Source organism: Camellia sinensis, chromosome 2, assembly GCF_055761805.1.
Source record: "Camellia sinensis isolate YWXY chromosome 2, ASM5576180v1, whole genome shotgun sequence".
Classification (NCBI taxonomy): Eukaryota; Viridiplantae; Streptophyta; class Magnoliopsida; order Ericales; family Theaceae; genus Camellia; species Camellia sinensis.
In genome coordinates, this window is record NC_138962.1 from 211,855,431 (window position 1) to 211,873,868 (window position 18,438).

The following is an 18,438-nucleotide window of genomic DNA, read 5'->3' on the forward strand; positions in this document are numbered from 1 at the left end:
GGATTGCTTGTATACCTACTTAATCTGCTAACTGCATATGCTAAATCTGGACGAGTGCAGTTCATGAGGTACATTAAGCTTCCGATGATTCGGGAGTATTCTACTTGTGATACACCTTCACCCATATTCTTTATCAAATGAAGATTAGCATCTATAGGGGTCTTAGCGAGACGATCGTCATGCTTGTTAAATTTCTCAAGTATTTTATCAACATAATGTCCTTGAGACAAGGTATATCTTTCAGATGTCTTTGTAATTTTTATTCCAAGTATAACATCTGCTATTCCCATATCTTTCATGTCAAACTTAGAGTTCAACATTTTCTTGGTAGCTTTGATCATTTCATTATTACTACCAAGGATGAGCATATCATCTACATATAGGCAAACAATGACATATCCCTTTTCTGTGTTTCTCACATAAACACATTTGTCACATTCATTAATTTTAAATCCATTTGACATCATTACATTGTCAAATTTTTCATGCCATTGTTTGGGTGCTTGTTTTAGACCGTAAAGAGACTTCACAAGTTTGCACATTTTTTTCTCTTGCCCTGGAACCACAAACCCTTCTGGTTGTTCCATGTAAATTTCCTCATTCAGATCGCCATTCAAGAATGCAGTCTTAACATCCATTTGATGGATCTCAAGATTATTCAAAGCTGCAATAGCTATTAACATTCGAATTGACGTTATTCTTGTTACAGGTGAGTAAGTATCAAAATAATCTACTCCTTCAGTTTGCCTGTAACCTTTAACTACAAGTCTTGCCTTGTATTTATCAATTGAACCATCCGGCTTCATCTTCCTTTTAAAAATCCACTTGTAACCCAGAGGCTTACAGCCTGGTGGAAGATCCACCAACTCCCATGTATGATTTTGCAGGATTGATTCAATTTCCCTGTTGATAGCTTCTTTCCAGGAAGGAGCTTCAGGAGTAGACATTGCTTCTTTGAAAGTTCGAGGCTCCTCTTCCAGTAAGTATGTTAAGAAATTAGGACCGAAAGATTTTTCTGTCCTAGCTCTTTTACTACGTCTGGGTTCCTCCTTGACTTTTTCCTCTAGGTTTTCCTCAACTTGCCTTTGATCATTGTCAAAAGCAGTATCATATGTCCTTTTAGGCTCTTGCGTCAATTTACAAGGAAACACATTTTCAAAAAATGATGCATTCCTTGACTCGATAATTGTATTGACATGGATCTCTGTGTTCTCACTTTTATGTACCAAAAACCGATAGGCACTGCTGTTGTTTGCATATCCTATGAAAATACAATCAACAGTCTTGGGTCCAATTTTAACCCTTTTCGGTTCTGGTACTGCCACTTTAGCCAAACACCCCCACACTTTCAAGTATTTGTAGGAAGGCTTTCGACCTTTCCACAGTTCATAGGGTGTTTTATGAGACTTCTTATGAGGAATTTTATTGAGAATATAATTAGCGGAAAGAATAGCTTCCCCCCACAAGTTCTGAGGTAACCCTGAACTTATTAACATGGCATTCATCATTTCTTTTAAAGTACGATTTTTCCGCTCAGCAACTCCATTTTGCTGAGGTGTATAAGGTGCAGTGGTTTGACAGATTTCATGAGTTTACAATTGTTCCTTCCCTGTTGGCCTTCAATTTTTATGACAGTAACCGTATTATTTTAATATTTTTGTAACTGATGAAATGGAACATAATCAAAGTTATGGTGCATTTACATAAATACAGGTGGGTAAGAGGAGGATTATTAAAAAGAGGATCCATGTGGGCATTCAACATGTGCAGCCATCAAGGTGCACTGACGATTTTAAGATGAGGACCATGAAAAATGAGCAACTGAAGTTGGAGGCGAAGGCTAGAGGTCTTGTTATCAGCACAAAAAGGCAACCAGAGAGCCCTAAATCTGGTTTCATGGTGGAAAGTCCCATCTTGGAGACTGTCAGTTCTATACCCTATGACATCGTGAATGATCTCTAGGGTTATTAAATTTGTTTGAATTAAATTTTTTTTAGATTCTTTGCCCACCAATTTTTACAAGGACCATTAATTTGACAACAATTTTTGCATAATATTTTATTTTATTCTGTTACAAGTTCTAATCAAATTTTTTTGTTTGATTAAGGAATACACTTATTCTTGTATCTTTTTTTATCAGCAGACTCTGGTTGATTAAAGAAGGCATACTTTGCTGCTTGATTTCAGATATATTTAAAAAAAAAAATATGATGCAATAAGTTTCTTGGCCCTATGTTTATACAGGGCATTCACTCTGACTTTAAACCTGATTATGAAAAAAAATAAATAACATATGCCCATAATTTGGTTACAATTTTGTATGCTCATAGAATTTTGATTAATTTGCTAAATTGCTACTAGATGCTAGGATATTTGGAGCTTATAATAATATTTTTTTTTTTTAAATGTGATCCAATTCCACTAGAAAGAAGCATACGCCAACAGCATACCAAACATTACCATGCTTAAGTTTCCTTTGCTACTTTTGGTTGGCAATATCAATTCATGTCTTATTTGATTAATAATTTGGCAATTCCACATCACTTTTTATAGCTAAGTCTTTTGCATATATTAAGGTATCTACAATCTTTATTCAAATCTTGACTCAAATTTAAATTTGAGTAAAAAAAACATTCAAAACTCATTTTCCAATTTATAAATGACAGAAAACTTATTGCTTGCTTTGGAGCAATGCTTCATGGTAATTACCAAATCATACCTCCTTGTATATTGGCCAAAATATCAATAAGAAAGGTTAGAAATTTACAATTTAAATTTCACAATTTATCTATAATGACATAGTAGGGAAGTTGAGTTTTACATTATCAAGTTTGTAATAATTCAAAAATTAATACATAGCATATCATGTCATTGTGGATCCAATTATGAGACTTAAATTAACGGGTAGTGTTATGGTGTGCAACCCCTTAAGGTTGCACACCATATGCAACCAACACAACAGAAAGGCGTAAGTGTAAGGTGTAAGTTGCACACTTAAGAAAAGTCCTAAACTATATCTCAAGGCTTTTTCCAATTCTGATATACAAAAATTATGTATAATCTTATCCCTTAAATCAATTTTTATCAAGTTAGAGTACAGCCTATAATTGTTTTAGGAGCACCCAATAATTTCCCCAATAGGGTCCTGACTATCTGAAATTCTCTGTTTAAAAAGATTGAAACTGGATAAACATCAAAAAAATATTTTCAAAAAATAAATTTAAAAATTAAGCCAAACAGTGCTAATTTGAGTAAAATAGTGTTTGGGTTTAGGTATTTCATGTCAAAAGAACTTTTTATGAATTTAGTCATGATTGAAATATTTTCAAAAAATAAATTTAAAAATTACGCCAATCAGTGCTAATTTGAGTAAAATAGTGTTTGTGATGAAGTATTTCATATCAAATGAACATTTTATGAATTTTGTCATGATTGAAGATGGCTTTATTTATGATTGTTTTGGCAAATGGGTAAAAAAATATTTTTTGACTTTTAATTGTATTACCTCTCTATTTTATTATATATTTTTTTTTTAATAAAAACATAAAAAAATTAAAAAATTAATTTTTAACATAATTCCCAAAATAACACCAATTCTCATTAGAGTAGCATAGCATATCAGTTCACGCAAAGAAAGTGTACCACTCATTTTATTTTATTTTTGATAAAAAAAAGTGTACCACTTATGCATTCCATAAAACTTGAGTAAGGGAAAAGGCACCACATAATCCCACATATATTAATTGGTATATTAATTAGTATATTAATAGATAATGTGATATAATTTTAAAAGTTTTGAATTTTTATAATTTGTATAATGAGTAGAGTCATAATTTTAAAGTAATAATATCATAATAATATATATATTAATGTACGGGGGCGAAATATCCTCTGCTTTTCGTACTCTTTGGAGTTCAAGCTTCGCGTGACGGCGTCTAACCTGACAACACAGAGAACGGTGAGCTGTCCGGCGGTGGTATGCCGGATAGACCCTCCAACGATCAAGTCAGATTACTAGAGGAAGGAGGCTATTCGAGAGAGACAGAGTATTTCAGATAGCGCAAGTTTCTTGCCACCAACATTCGTCCTCCCTTCTTTTTTCTAGGTTGGCCATGCAGCCTCAGGATTATGCGCGCACTACCTCTGCTGTCCTTCCCTAGACAGTTGGCTGCGCTCGCCTCCCACCACGTTACACGTGTAAAGGCCAAATCCTCCATACAATACATGCAAGACTGCCAAACGATACTGACGCGTGCCTGGAGCAGATATCCCCTCCCTCGCGCCATTGGCCCAAGTGACACACCCGACCGGCATACCAAGACCGGCCTATTCCTTGGGAGCAAATCACAACCACAAAGAACACGACCAAGCTGCCGAGCTATCGGGCGCACGCCGACCTCTTCCCGGCCTAGACTCTTTCCGGACTGTCATCTGCTCGGTCGCGCCGTGCTAACGCGCCTACCGCTGAACGACTAGCAGCCACAGCTCGGCCAGGCCTTAGAGCATGCCTGGTCGGCAAACCTAGCTCGACCGTGTAAAACAGGCCGGAGGGCCGTGCCGATTGAGGAGATAGCTCGGCACCGAGAGGCTTGCCAAACCTGCGTTATCGTAGCTCGGCCGTACTGTCCGGTGCAAATCTCCCCTCTCAATTGTCCCTTAATCCCATCTGAGCTAATCGTGATTGGGGTTACCACCATGACTGAGCTAACGGTCCCTGAGCTGCGCCAGTACCAAGCCGCGCGTGATTGGTTTGGAAGCCGTTACCGAGCTATCCCATTTTGGTCGTCACTGCTTCAGCGGTCTCGTCGAGGGCCGTACAACCGTACTGACAGCCGTCCTTTCGATGCCACGTGGCTTTATCCCATTGGCCCCGTGCGGCCCCAAAGCGGTCTTTTCAAGCGCGAAATTCAAACGGCGCAGCCGTTTGGTTTTTCCCACTTCCTTAAACACTTACACGAAGGGTCACTTCTCCCTCACTATTCATCTTCTCCTTGAGCCAAAACCTTAACTCTAAAAACTCCATTTCCTTCACCGTCGTCGCTGCCACTTGCTTCACCCATCGTTTCTGTTACTTCTGAAGCTGCCTACAAGCTTGTAGAGTCGAACCCCGCTCGTCATCAGGTTGCAGTGAGTTTCCCCACTTCCCCATTGTGTTTTCAGTTTCCATTTTCCAGTTTTTCAAACCTGTTCTTCATTTTTGTGCTATTGTTCTTCATGTTCTTTGCTTGGGACTATCGACATTTCCTCTTATGCGTAGAACCTGTACACCCTAGGGCAAATGGAAACTGTAGGAATGGAAGGGGCCCTCGTGCCCTTGGTTCGAACAAACGAGCCCTATTTTTGGGATGAACAGTTTGAATCTGGGTAGAATCGAGCTAAATGCTCATTTAGATCCGTAAGTGGAGCTTCAACCGAGCAAAAACTGGTTTATGGCTTCTTCTCGGGGCCTTGACCGAGCTGAATACTTAATTAGATCGGTAAATATGACTGAATCGAGCCAAAACTTGTTCGAGTTATCCTCTTGGGCCTTGACCGAGCCAAGAATAGAGTAAGAACCAAACCATGAAGGCTGAATCAGCCGTGCAGTCGAGCCGCGATAGGGGTCAGACCGACCAAACTCCCAAAAAACCTTTCTCCGAGCTAAGAGTTCCAATATCAGCCGTGCAATTAATGCCGTGCTAACCCTTGGGCTTATTATTTTATTTTTATTTTTTTTCAACAATGCAAAATAAACTAGGACCGATCAGGCCAGTCCAGAACCCTCACTGGTAGAGCTCAAAGTCTGAGCAAATACACCAGAATTTTCCCCCGAGATACAAATTAAACCACCAAATAAGTAAAACCGAGGTAGATGGGGAAGTACCAGTTCATGGTGAGCTCGTCCGGTGCACTAGCTGAGTTTCGTAGGAAGTATAACATTCCAGACGATGTCCATTTAGAGCTGGCCAAGAAGGGAGATACCCCATGGGGTGACCTAGATCGGTGCCCCTTCACGGTTATATTCATCGTGGAATGAGGGCTTCGCTTCCCGGTCCAACCCTTGATCTGCGAATTTTTGAGGCAGACAAGGCTTTGTCCAACCCAAGTCTCGAACAACACGTACAAGATAATAAACGGTGTGGCCGAGCTGAATAGGAGGCTCGGACTCAATCTCGGTCTCGCCGAGATATTACATCAATGCAGCCTTAGCAAAAATAAGGGTGGGTTTTGCTGGTACCTGAAGGTTAAGAAGGGCCGAGCAAAATTCATAGAGGGTAACCCAGATAAGGAGACAAACGACGATGACTTCTTGTGGGTGTCCGGTCGTTATGAGGACACCGTGGCACCCATACCGGGCTGGTATATTAGGAAAGATTTTGGTAGTGCTGGTGAGTAGCTCGACAAACTGCACTACTTTCTTTTTGCACTGATTTTCTTCTTGCCGATCTAACGCTTGTCCTTCTTTTTGTAGATTACAAGCTCTTGGCCGACGACTACTCCCGAGCTAATCAAGAGGCCATCAGAGTTCTGCTTTGTCATCCGGCCGAGGAAAGGGAGTTTCCAAAACTCCTCGGCTTCGAACCGACCTACCACTACACAGCACCACGCAAGAACAGGGTGACTGACTTTCTTCGTGCGCCCTCTCTGGAACCAGATCCAAGTCTCCCAGCGATCAAACTTGTTCCCCTCACCGCCGAACAAGAAATGGCAAAAATCCGGGCAATCAAATCAATGATCATCGGAGAACCGAGCGACTCCCAGCCACCAGAGGTACCTGGGGGGACTTCCTCTACTCCAACCGAGCAAAGGGAGGGGGCTGTGTTGGCTCTTGCAAGCGAACATCCAACAGGCCGGTCGAAGAAGCGACCAAGAAAAGACCAAACCGGGCAACAACTGGTCAACGAAGATTCAACCAAGCGCACATCCACCGAGTTGGGTGACCAGACCGAACAACTTAGCGAGCCATCCAAAGCCACTACGACCCCGCCGGTCTGGGCGCCCGAGATTAAGTACAAAGGCCGGGCTGTCTCTGAGGCCGACTCCGTGTACGCGGACAAGGATTCCTCCCTCGGTTTCAACATGACCAAGGGGCTGATCCTTCCCGCTGACATGAAGAAGCACGACGAGCTGTCTGACCTGAAGGTGCTTCGCTCGGCAGCAAAATCGATCGTTTTGGTAAGTTCCACGCTTTTTTCTTCAAGTTGTTGACCAGTTTTTGCTCGATTTTCTGAGCGTTTACAATCTTTTATTTGTTTTCAGGCCGCGCAAAAGGACTATTTAGCGCACGACCGAATGATCGCAGTGCGGCAGAGCTTGCAAGATGCCATAGCTGAGAACAAGGCCCAAAAGGCCGAGATAGCGAAGCTTAAGGCCGAGCAGGAAGCAGTTGAGGCCGAACGAGATAACCTGAGCCAAAAGGTTGATCGAACTGAAGCGGACAAACAGCGGGCCGTGAAGTCGACCAAAGCCCGGTATCTCGCCGAGCTGAGGAAGCTGCGCGATGCCCATAAAGAGGAGAAAGATAAGGCAGTTAGCGACGCTGAAGACAAGGGCTATGCTCAAGGCGAAAAAGCGTATGAACGGCAAGTGCAGGCGACCAAGGACATCTTTTTCCAGTGCGGTTGGAAAGCTGCCGTGGAGAAAGTTGGCCTTGGTCAGGATGCTGACATGTTCCTACATCCGCCTGCGGCCTTCATACCGCACTATATACAGGCTTATGCGAGCGCCGCGCAGAAGAGACTCATAGAGGAGGCCAAAAAGGAAGCCGCGGAAGAAACCGCTGCCGCGCAAAAAACCGAGCAAACTTCTCCTGAAGCATCTCAGGATGCCAAAGATCAAGTAGCCGATTGAGAGGTTGTCGCGGTGGAGGACGCGGATGATGAGTTGGAAGAAGGCTTGCCCGAGCACAGTGCAGAGGTGGCCGAGCAGACTCTAGAGGTCGCCGAGCAAACGGTTGACCTGGAATTGGACTGAAATGCCCCCTCCTATTTCCTTCTTTATTTTCGTCTCTTTTCTTTCTTTGTTTAATGTAACCGGGCTAGGGCCCCACAATTGTAATGCAATTTCCTCAATCAATGAAATTTGAACTTTTTGCCTGCTGATCTTCTCTTTTTGTTCGGTTGCAACGTGCGAAATGTCCTAGTTCAAACTTTAATGTACCATAACTGATAGGCCGGCTGGCCGCTCAGAATTTCTTCAATTTAAATGTTCGCAGTTACTCTCAGCTCGGTTTTTCTTTTTTCCTTTTTTTGAACGAACCCAAAAATTTTTATTCGGCCGAGCAAAAATTATCACTGCCGTTCTGGTTTTGACAACACTTCAAGTCTTTTATTTGAGCGGGCAAAAATCAGCTCGGCCCTAAAGGAAGTTGGACAAATTTCAGTTATTTTGCTTCGACCAAGCAAAACCAGCTCGGCCATTAAATTGGACAAAACACCAATATTCCGACATGGAGTTGGAGAGAACGCCAACATTTCCTTTCTCTAAGCGAAGTCAGCTCGGCCTCTTGTAAGTTGGACAAGGCGCCAACAGAGCGCTTGGCCGAGCAAAGTCAGCTCGGCTATTATTTGTTGGACAACACCAACATTCCGTTTTGGCCGAGCAGAATCAGCTCGGCCTTAACATTGGGCAAAACACCAATATTTCATTTAGGTTGGTCATGACGCTAACATCCCAATTGGGTGAGCAAAAAACCAGCTCGGCCCTTGAGTTGTTCCATATGCCAGTCATTTCGTTGGACAACAATACACCAACTGTTGGTGCGGTCTGCTTCTATACCGGCGAGATAAAATTAGTCCGGTCCCATTCAGGTCGATCCCTTTGCCCCTGGCATCCACAGTGGCCTTGTACCCTTGCGGTGTCATTGTACAGAAAGATGTGATACAAAAAAACAAGAGAGCTATTTTTCATTACAAAAAGCAGTGCTATCCTTACATTAAATGCCAAAAGGCTTAAGGTCTAGAAAGTTAAGCAACAAAAGCAATTACATTTTAAAAATAAAAGATCTTAAGGTTGGCTGCATTCTACGGTCTGGGGACAGCTTTGCCATCTAAATCTTCCAGATGGTATGCCCCTTTGCCTGCGAGACCGGTCACCTTGTATGGTCCTTCCCAGTTTGCACCGAGCTTTCCTTCGCCAGGGACCACCGTGTTGCCCAGCACTTTTCTTAAGACCCAGTCCCCGATCTTGAACAGCCTGGGGTGCACAGCCTTATTGTATTTCTTGGAGAGTTCTTGCTGATAGGCTGCTATGTGGATTAGGGCCCGCTCCCTCCTTTCCTCAGCAAGGTCTAGCTCCAATGCCACTGCTTCATTGTTCAAATTTGGCTGGAAGTTTTCGGACCGGATGGTTGGCATGTCAATTTCCAGCGGGATAACGGCTTCCATGCCATAGGCCAAGGCAAACGGAGTTTCTCCGGTCGACCGTCTTGGCGTAGTGCGGTATGCCCAGAGTACGTTAGGGAGTTCTTCAGCCCACCTCCCTTTGGCCTTCTCAAGCCACTTCTTCAGCCCATCCAGGATGGTCTTGTTTGAGGCCTCTGCTTGACCATTTGGCTGAGGATAGGCCGGCGTTGAATTGTAGAATTCGATCTTCAGCTCTTCGCAAAATCTGCGAAAGAGTTTCCCATCGAATTGAGTGCCATTATCTGAGATGAGGGCCTTGGGTATACCAAAGCGAGTGATAACATTTTGCCAAACAAACTTCTTCACATATTTTTCCTTTATGGTCGCCAGTGGCTCAACCTCAACCCACTTTGTGAAGTAATCGGTGGCGGCGATGAAGAATTTGCGATTGTCCGGGGCTGATGGGAGTGGCCCCACTATATCCAATCCCCAGAGTGCGAACGGCCAAGGACTTGTAAGGGGGAGCAATTCTCTCGCTGGCTGGTGGATCTGGTGAGCAAATTTTTGGCACTTTTCACATCGGCGAACGTATTTCTGCGCGTCTGCCTGTATACACGGCCACCAATAACCTTGTGAAATTGCTCTGTAAGCCAGTAACCTACCCCCAGTATGGCTGCCGCAGATGCCTTCGTGGATCTCATAAAGGAAGACTTCCACCTTAGCAGGGTGAACGCACTTCAGATATGGCCCGGTAAAAGACTTCTTATACAAGGCTCCGGACGGGGAGAGCCAAAACTGTTCTGACTTGGCCCGAATCTTGTTGGCCGCCTTTTCTCTTCCGGTAGAACTCTATCTTTCAGGAAGATGATGATGGGGTCCATCCAAGAAGGACCCAAGTCGGCGCAGAGCACCTCGGTCATTTCCGGTTCCTTAATGCTTGGCCGAGGTAAAAATTCTATCATCAAGGGGTTAGGGAAAGCTGTCTGAGCAGAAGCAAGTCCGGCCAATTCATCAACCGCGTTGTTTTCCTTGCGGTTGATTTGTTCCATTCTTATTGCAGCGAACTTCTTGATCTCTGCGCGTACCAGCGCCTGATACTTGGCCATTCTTTCGTCCTTTGCCTCATACTCCCCCGAGACCTGATTGACCACCAGCTTGGGATCGCTGAATACCATCAGGGCTGACGCCTTCATTCTCAATGCGCTTCTTAGTCTGGCAAGGAGGGCTTCATACTCCGCTTCGTTGTTGGATGCTGGGAAGCCGAGCGTAATTGCCTGCTTGATAATCAGCCCATCCGGTGAAGTCAGTACGATACCCAGCCCGGCCCCATGCCTGTTGGATGCCCCATCGACGAAGAGCTTCCACATCTCGCCAATAAACAACTTCTAGCAATCAGAGGGGTTCTGGGAGCTTCTCAATTCCAAGTCTCTGATCGGTTCATTCTGGTCTCTTTCCTTGCCTTGATTGAGCACGTCTTCCAAGAAGTCACCCGGCTCCTTTAGTGCGGTCGCTCGTCGGCCTTCTCCCGCTTTTGAGCCAACACTCGTTTCTATTGCCAGAACTGTGGGCTGTGCTAAATCCGCGCCAGCCAGATCGACCGGGCAAATTGGATGCGTTCCAGGGGCGAATTCTGCCACAAAGTCTGCAAGAGCTTGAGCCTTGATTGCGGTGCGCGGACGGAACTTGATATCGTATTGCCCCAATTCCACGGCCCATTTCAAAATTCTTCTGGTGAAGTCTGCTTTTTCAAAAAGCACCTTAAGTGGGAACTCGGTTAACACAACTATTGTATGGGCATGAAAATAGTGCGTCAGCTTTCTTGATGTCATTATCAGGGCCAGCGCTAATTTTTCTAGCGGAAGATACCGCGTCTCGGCCGGGAGCAAAGTCTTGCTTACATAGAAGATGGGCAAGTGCTGGATGCCTTCAGCGCGGACTAGGACGGCGCTCACAGCATGTTGAGAGACAGCCAAGTAGAGATACAATTCTTCGCCCGGCCGAGGTGTGACTAAGATAGGGGCTGAGGAAAGGTATATTTTTAAGTCTGCTAGTGCACGGTCACATTCGTCATCCCAAAAGAACTTGGCCTTCAAAGTTTTAAAGAAGGGACTGCAATGATCTGAAGACCGGCTGATGAATCTGTTCAGCGCGGCTGCCATCCTGGCAAGATGTTACACGTTCTTCGCGGAGTTTGGGCGCTCCAGCTCTTTTATAGCCTTGATCTGCGATGGGTCAGCTTCAATCCCTCGGTTTGTGACCAAAAACCCCAGAAACTTCTCGGTGCCGACTCCGAAGGCGCACTTGAAGGCATTCAAACGAAGTTTGTAGTGCTTAAGTATGGCAAACATTTCTGCTAGGTCGGCGAGGTGTTGAGACTTCTCCTTACTCTTTACCACCATATCGTCGATGTAGGCCTCCATTGTTCGGCCCAAAAGAGGAGCGAACATCTTTGTCACCATCCTCTGAAAAGTTGCCCCAGCGTTCTTCAGTCCGAACGACATGACTTTACAACAATACAGGCCTCTAGGAGTAGTGAACGACGTGATCTCTCAGTCCGGTTCATATATGGCTATCTGGTGGTAGCCGCGATATGCATCCAGGAAGCTAAACCTCTGATGGCCAGCGATCAAGTCCACCAGCTGGTCAATTCGAGGGAGGGGGAAGCTATCCTTTGGATAAGCACGGTTGACCGTCTTGTAGTCAACGCAGACTCGCCACTTACCATTCTTTTTCGGGACCACCGCCGTATTGGATATCCATCGAGGGTATTACACTTCTTCTATCGCCCCTACTTCTAACAAGTTTTTGACCTCCTCCGCCACTACCTCGGCATGGTGCAGAGCCGAGCGGCGAGTCCTTTGAATGACCGGCCGCGCGTTTGGAAAGACGTTCAACTGATGGCAAATGAAGTTAGGGTCGACGCCAGGCATATCGTAAGGCGTCCACGCAAAAGCCTCCATGTTGGAGACCAAGAAGTTGACATAATCCAACCGCTCGGTGCTAGTCAAAGACGATCCCAAGAGAAAGAACTTAGTTAGGTCATTCTCGTCGACGCGCGCTTCCACCAAATCCTCAACCGATTTTTCCTCGGCCTTTCTTCCTACGTCATCAAGGACCTCATTTCCCTCGGGTCCCTCAATCATTTGGACAAATCCTTTAGCTACTCGGCTGCCATTTACCGCAACGAAGCATTGTTTGGCCATCACCTGGTCTCCCCAAACTTCCTCTATTTGTCTGTTTGGCACCGGGAAACGCAAGACCTGATGGTAAGTCGACGCTACTGCTTGCATGGCGTGCAACCAGCTCCTGCCTAAAATTAAGTTGTAGGTGGACGGGGCCTTGAGCACCTAGAACTCTACTTGCTTTGTTATTGAACCCGCTTTGACCGGCAGTATGATCTTCCCTACCGGCCACTCTGGCTGAGAGTTGAAGCCAACCAAAGGGGACGTCGCAGGGGCCAAGTCCTTGTCCTCCAACTTCATTTGCTTGAATGCGTCGTAGTACATAATTTCGACCAAACTTCCCTGGTCGATCAAGATCCTCTTGGTGTCAAAGTCTTTGACGCGAAGAGTTACCACTAGGGCGTCATTGTGGGGTATCTGGATCTGCTCCAAGTCCCTGCTTGAAAAGGTAAGAATGTCCTTCTCCTCGGTCTTCCATTTCTTTACAGCGGGCCGAACGGAAAGCACTTCCCTCATGTGCTCGGCTTTTTTAATCATCCCTCTGAGCTCGCAGACCCTTGCAGGTTCAACGATGCCATGGATGACGTTGATTACGCCTTAGGGTGCTGCCTCTAGGGCGGCTAGGCCGTTTGGCTCGGTTTGCCCCAATGGCGTGGCTTTCATACCCCCATCTATGTATTGGTCAAGATGTCCCGCGGCCACTAGCTCTTCTAAATGTTGTTTGAGCGGCAAGCAGTCCTCCGTTCGGTGTCCCCGTTCCTCATGGAAGGTGCAGCGATACCTTGAGTTGAAGCCTCTCTATGCATTCCCCAACTTGGCCGGCCAGCGAACAAAAGGCTCGCCTCTGATCTCACTCAAGATGCGGTAGATAGGGATTTTAAAGATCGTGGTGATTCCAGTTCGCACCTTCAATTTTCTCTTAGCATCCTCCGCTACGTCACGGGGAGCGTCAGCTCGGTCGTTTCTGCGACCCTTGTTTCTGTCATCACGGTTTGGGCCACGTCGTTGATCTCTTGGCCTGTTGCTTGGGCGGTTATCCTCCTGCTCGACCGAGTGAACTTTCCCTGCTACCCTTCTGTCCGCTGCGGCTGGATTAACCTTCTCGGTCGTGGAGGCGGCATCGTCCTCTACACGGATGTGCTCATTGATCCGCTGCATCAAGGACTCCATGGTTGTGGGTTGGTGCATTGTGAGCGAATCCCGCAGCCTATGCCCGACTGAGAGACCCCGCTTGTATTGAGTGATCGCCAGATTGGTAGGGCAGTCGAGGATTTCGTTGTAGGTTTCCTAGTACTTCGCGTTGTATGCCTTCATTGATCCCCCTGACTCCATCTTGATGCCCAGAAGATGATCGACCTCCTTCGGCGTTCGAGTGTTGGTTTTGAATTTGGTGGTGAAGGCTTCCGCCAGTTACTGCCACCCCTCTATACTCCCTTTTGGAAGCCTTTCGAACCACTGCAGGCCCAGTTCTCCCAAGCTTGTTGGGAATATGAGGCACATCAAGATGTCATTGCGCCGGTGGCCAGCCATTACTTGCCAGTAATGACTCACGTGCATGTACGGATCCGTTTTGCCGTCGTACAAGGTGAACTTAGGCTGGTGGAATCTGGCAGGGAGTAGTGTACTCTCGGTCTCTGGAGACAACGGCGTGGCTGTAAGTCTCGCCAGCTCTTTGTCCACTGGCGTATGGGCCATCACTCTGGGTGCTGGCATCGCCACTTCTTCGCTACAGTGAACTGGGGCACTCAACCTCTGCCACGCCAACACTCTCTGAGCCTCTCGATGGCGCGTCCTCTCCTCCAATACATCCCTCAGGTCTCTAGAACGGGTGGAGAAAGAGTAACGTGACGTCAGAGAATGGCGCGAGGGACGGTATGTGCTGTCTCGAGTGAGGGATCTGCCCTCCCTTCGGTCGGAATCTCCAATCCCATAGTTCCTGGTGATGGAGAGAGAGTGGGTCCTCTTCTGGCGGCGACTGCTAGAATGGGGGGGACGGGGTGCGCTCATTGAGGTTGCCCTCTCCAGCAACACCCTTCCCTTTGATCTGGCGTTTTAACATCTCCATCTCCACCGCCATCCTGCGAATGAGGGCGTCTTGGTCTTTGAGTTTGTGCTCCAGGTGCTGCGCATGGGACTCCCCCCGCCGCCGTTGGCCTTTTGGACTTTTCGAGCGATCAGTACTCCTTCCGCGTTTGTCTTGAGCGCCTCGCGAAGAAGTTTCTAGGCCCGCCATGGCTGGAACATTCGGGGGGCCTTCTCTCCGTCCGACAAACTCTGGTGTGACGCCATCGACGACAGATAGTGGAGTTTCTTCGTTGTTGGCCATGGAGATGGTTGAAGAAGCTTGAAAAACAAGGTTTGAGTATCAAAGAGTTCCCACAGACGGCGCCAATTGTACGGGGGCGAAATATCCTCTGCTTTCCGTACTCCTTGGAGTTCAAGCTTCGCGTGACGGAGTCTAACCTGACAACACAGAAAAAGTGAGCTGCCCGGCGGTGGTATGCCGGATAGACCCTCCGACGATCAAGTCAGATTACTAGAGGAAGGAGGCTATTCGAGAGAGATAGAGTATTTCAGATAGCGCAAGTTTCTTGCCACCAACGTTCGTCCTCCCTTCCTTTTTCTAGGCTGGCCATGCAGCCTCAGGATTGTGCGCGCACTACCTCTGCTGTCCTTCCCTGGACAGTTGGATATGCTTGCCTCCCACCACCTTACATGTGTAAAGGCCAAATCCTCCATCCAGTACATGCAAGACTGCCAAACAGTACTGACGCGTGCCTGGAGCAGATATCCCCTCCCTCACGCCATTGGCCCAAGTGACACACCCGACCGGCATACCAAGACCGGCCTATTCCTTGGGAGCAAATCACAACCACAAAGAACACGACCGAGCTGCCGAGCTATCGGGCGCACGCCGGCCTCTTCCCGGCCTAGACTCTTTTCGGACTGTCATCTGCTCGGTCGCGCCGTGCTAACGCGCCTACCGCTGAACGACTAGCAGCCACAGCTCGGCCAGGCCTTAGAGCATGCTTGGTCGGCAAACCTAGCTCGACCGTGTAAAACAGGCCGGAGGGCCGTGCCGATTGAGGAGATAGCTCGGCACCGAGAGGCTTGCCAAACCTACGTTACCGTAGCTCGGCCGTACTGTCCGGTGCAAATCTCCCCTCTCAATTAATATAATAATTGATATACCAATTAGTACATAAAACACTACCGATTAAGTCATAATTGACATCGCATATCTCATAACCATTAATCACATATCTCATAACCAATACTCTTTTCTCATAACCAACATCACATATCTCATAACTACTAGTTACATGTCTCATAACTAACACCATTTTGCTCATAATCACACCACTTTGATCATAATCAATATCTCATATCTCATAACCACTAACACATATAGCATAACCAAACACCATTTGACACAACTTTACTCATAACCAAAATCACATATCTTATAATCACTAATCAAATATCTCATAACTATTACCCACATATCTCATAACCAACATCACATGTATCATAACTACTAAACACATATCTCATGACTATACCACTTTGATCATAACCAACATTACATATCTCATAACCACTAATCACATATTTCATAACCAAACACCCTTTGACTTATAACTACACCACTTTGCTCATAACCAAAATCACATATCTTATAATCACTAATCATATCTCATAACCTTTACCCACATATGTCATAATTACATCTCATAACGAACACCCTTTGCCTCATAACCAACATCACATATATCATAACCGCTAATCTCATATCTCATAACCACTACTCACATATAGGGGTGTAAATTTGGTCCACGAGCTCGCGACACACCCCAAGTCCGCTCGCGCCCTGGGTGGGCCTAACCAAGCTTGAGCCTAAGCCCAACCTAAGACCCTGGGCTACGTGTTCTAGAGCCCGTCTTGGCCCTGGTGTGTTATGAAGTGTGACCCATCCTGTGAGCTCGACTCGAAATTTTTTTCCTCATCTGGCCAGACCCGACCCCAATGGCTCCTCCCTATCTGTCAGTGCAACGGCCAAAAATTTAAAACAAAAAAAAATTGAAACAGTCATAAAACCGTTAATTCCATTTATAGCCAATTTTATTTATTTGTATTTATATATAAAATAACCCCTCTTTCCCAAGTCCTATAAATACCACCTCTCTCTCATTTTATTTCTCACAAACAAATCTGCCTCTCAAACTCTTATTCTCTCTGAACTCTCAACTCTCTCAATTAATTTTGAAATGTCATCCCTAAGTGACAATTGTAATGATCACCTATCTCTATTTTAGATTTATTTTTAGCCATAGTAATATACAAACGATATACTTTTTAAAATATCCATATGCACTTATAGATATATATATTTTAATATTTTAATAATTTAACTAAATTTTAATAAAAAATATGTTGAAAAAAATTATCTATGACGTGATTTTATTTTGTTATACTAAATAATTTTTCTCCTAAATTTTTTTCCCAACTTTTCTTCATTGTTTTCTCTACTCAATTTTCTTTCTCTTGATTTGTCGTAGTTGTGTCTGAGTTCTCTCTATTCCTTAATCAGACTTCTCTATTTCGCTCAAATTATCGAACGACCATCGTTGATAGTTCTTCCTCACTAGATTCTTCCTCTTTCTACTCTTGTGTCTATGCAATAGATCTTTGAACTCGTCACTATTCTCTCTGTCTATTTCAACACTATTCATTCTGGTGATATTTCTTTATCTAGTAAATGCATCTATCTCGAAACTCTAGCTGTTTCACATTAATATGTCATATATATACAAACCTTTGGCCGTAGTTATGATTTGAAAGGTTTTGTTATTATCAATTTGTACATGTGTTATAGAACTGTTGAAAAATGAATATTACACATTTTGTTGCATTGTTCTACTATCTCAGTTTTCTTCATTCCTTAAGCATCTCTCTCATTCTTTACTGTCACTGTAGAATCTCTGATGTTCCTTATAGGAAACAACATCGCCTTTGACGTCATTTTCACAAGTAATAAGCCCGTTTAGTCTCTCTTTCCCATATTCCCTTTTCTCTCGCTCTACTAGTTAATCTTTTCTGACTCTCATTTTTTGTTCCATGGCTTTAAGTCGTTGATTAAATTATTTAATGATTGTCATTATATTTTATTTTCTCTGTATCATGATAGATCCCGATTGGTGATTATAGGATTTTTAGTGATTTGTTAGTCATTTTATGATAATTGTTATGAAACTTTGTTACTTGATTACGATATTTGTAGTTTATAAAAAATTTGAATATTTTTGCCACATTAATTAGTTGTGTTATTACGCATTTTGTGATTGATGTTATGAAATTTTATAAGTTGGTTATAACATTTGTGATTTGTGAACATTTTGATTATTTTTATTATGTCAATTAGTGGTGCAGTTACACATTTTGTAGTTGATATAATTAAATTTTGTGAGTTGGTTATGACATTTGTGATTTTTAAAAATTTTAGATGTTTTTGTTACACCAATTAGTGGATAGTTATATAATTTTTGATTAATATTACGAAATTTTGGGCATTAGTTACATCATTTGTGATTTTCTATAATTTTAAACAATTTTGTTACACCAATTAGTGACGCCATTATGTATTTTGTATTTTATATTACAAAATTTTGTGACTTGATTACAATATTTGTGGTTTCTAGAATTTTCAATATTTTTATTACGCCAATTAATGGTGTGATTATATATTTTGTAATTGATGAGTAAAATATTTTTTTTTTATTAATTTTACTTAATAAAAATAGATAAAGAATTTATATTAAAAATTAAAAAATTAAGTATAAATTAATAAAATTATAAATTAATAATTTATTTTATTATAAAACTCTACTCAGAAATGTTTTAATTTTTTTTAAAATGATTATTACATACCCCTT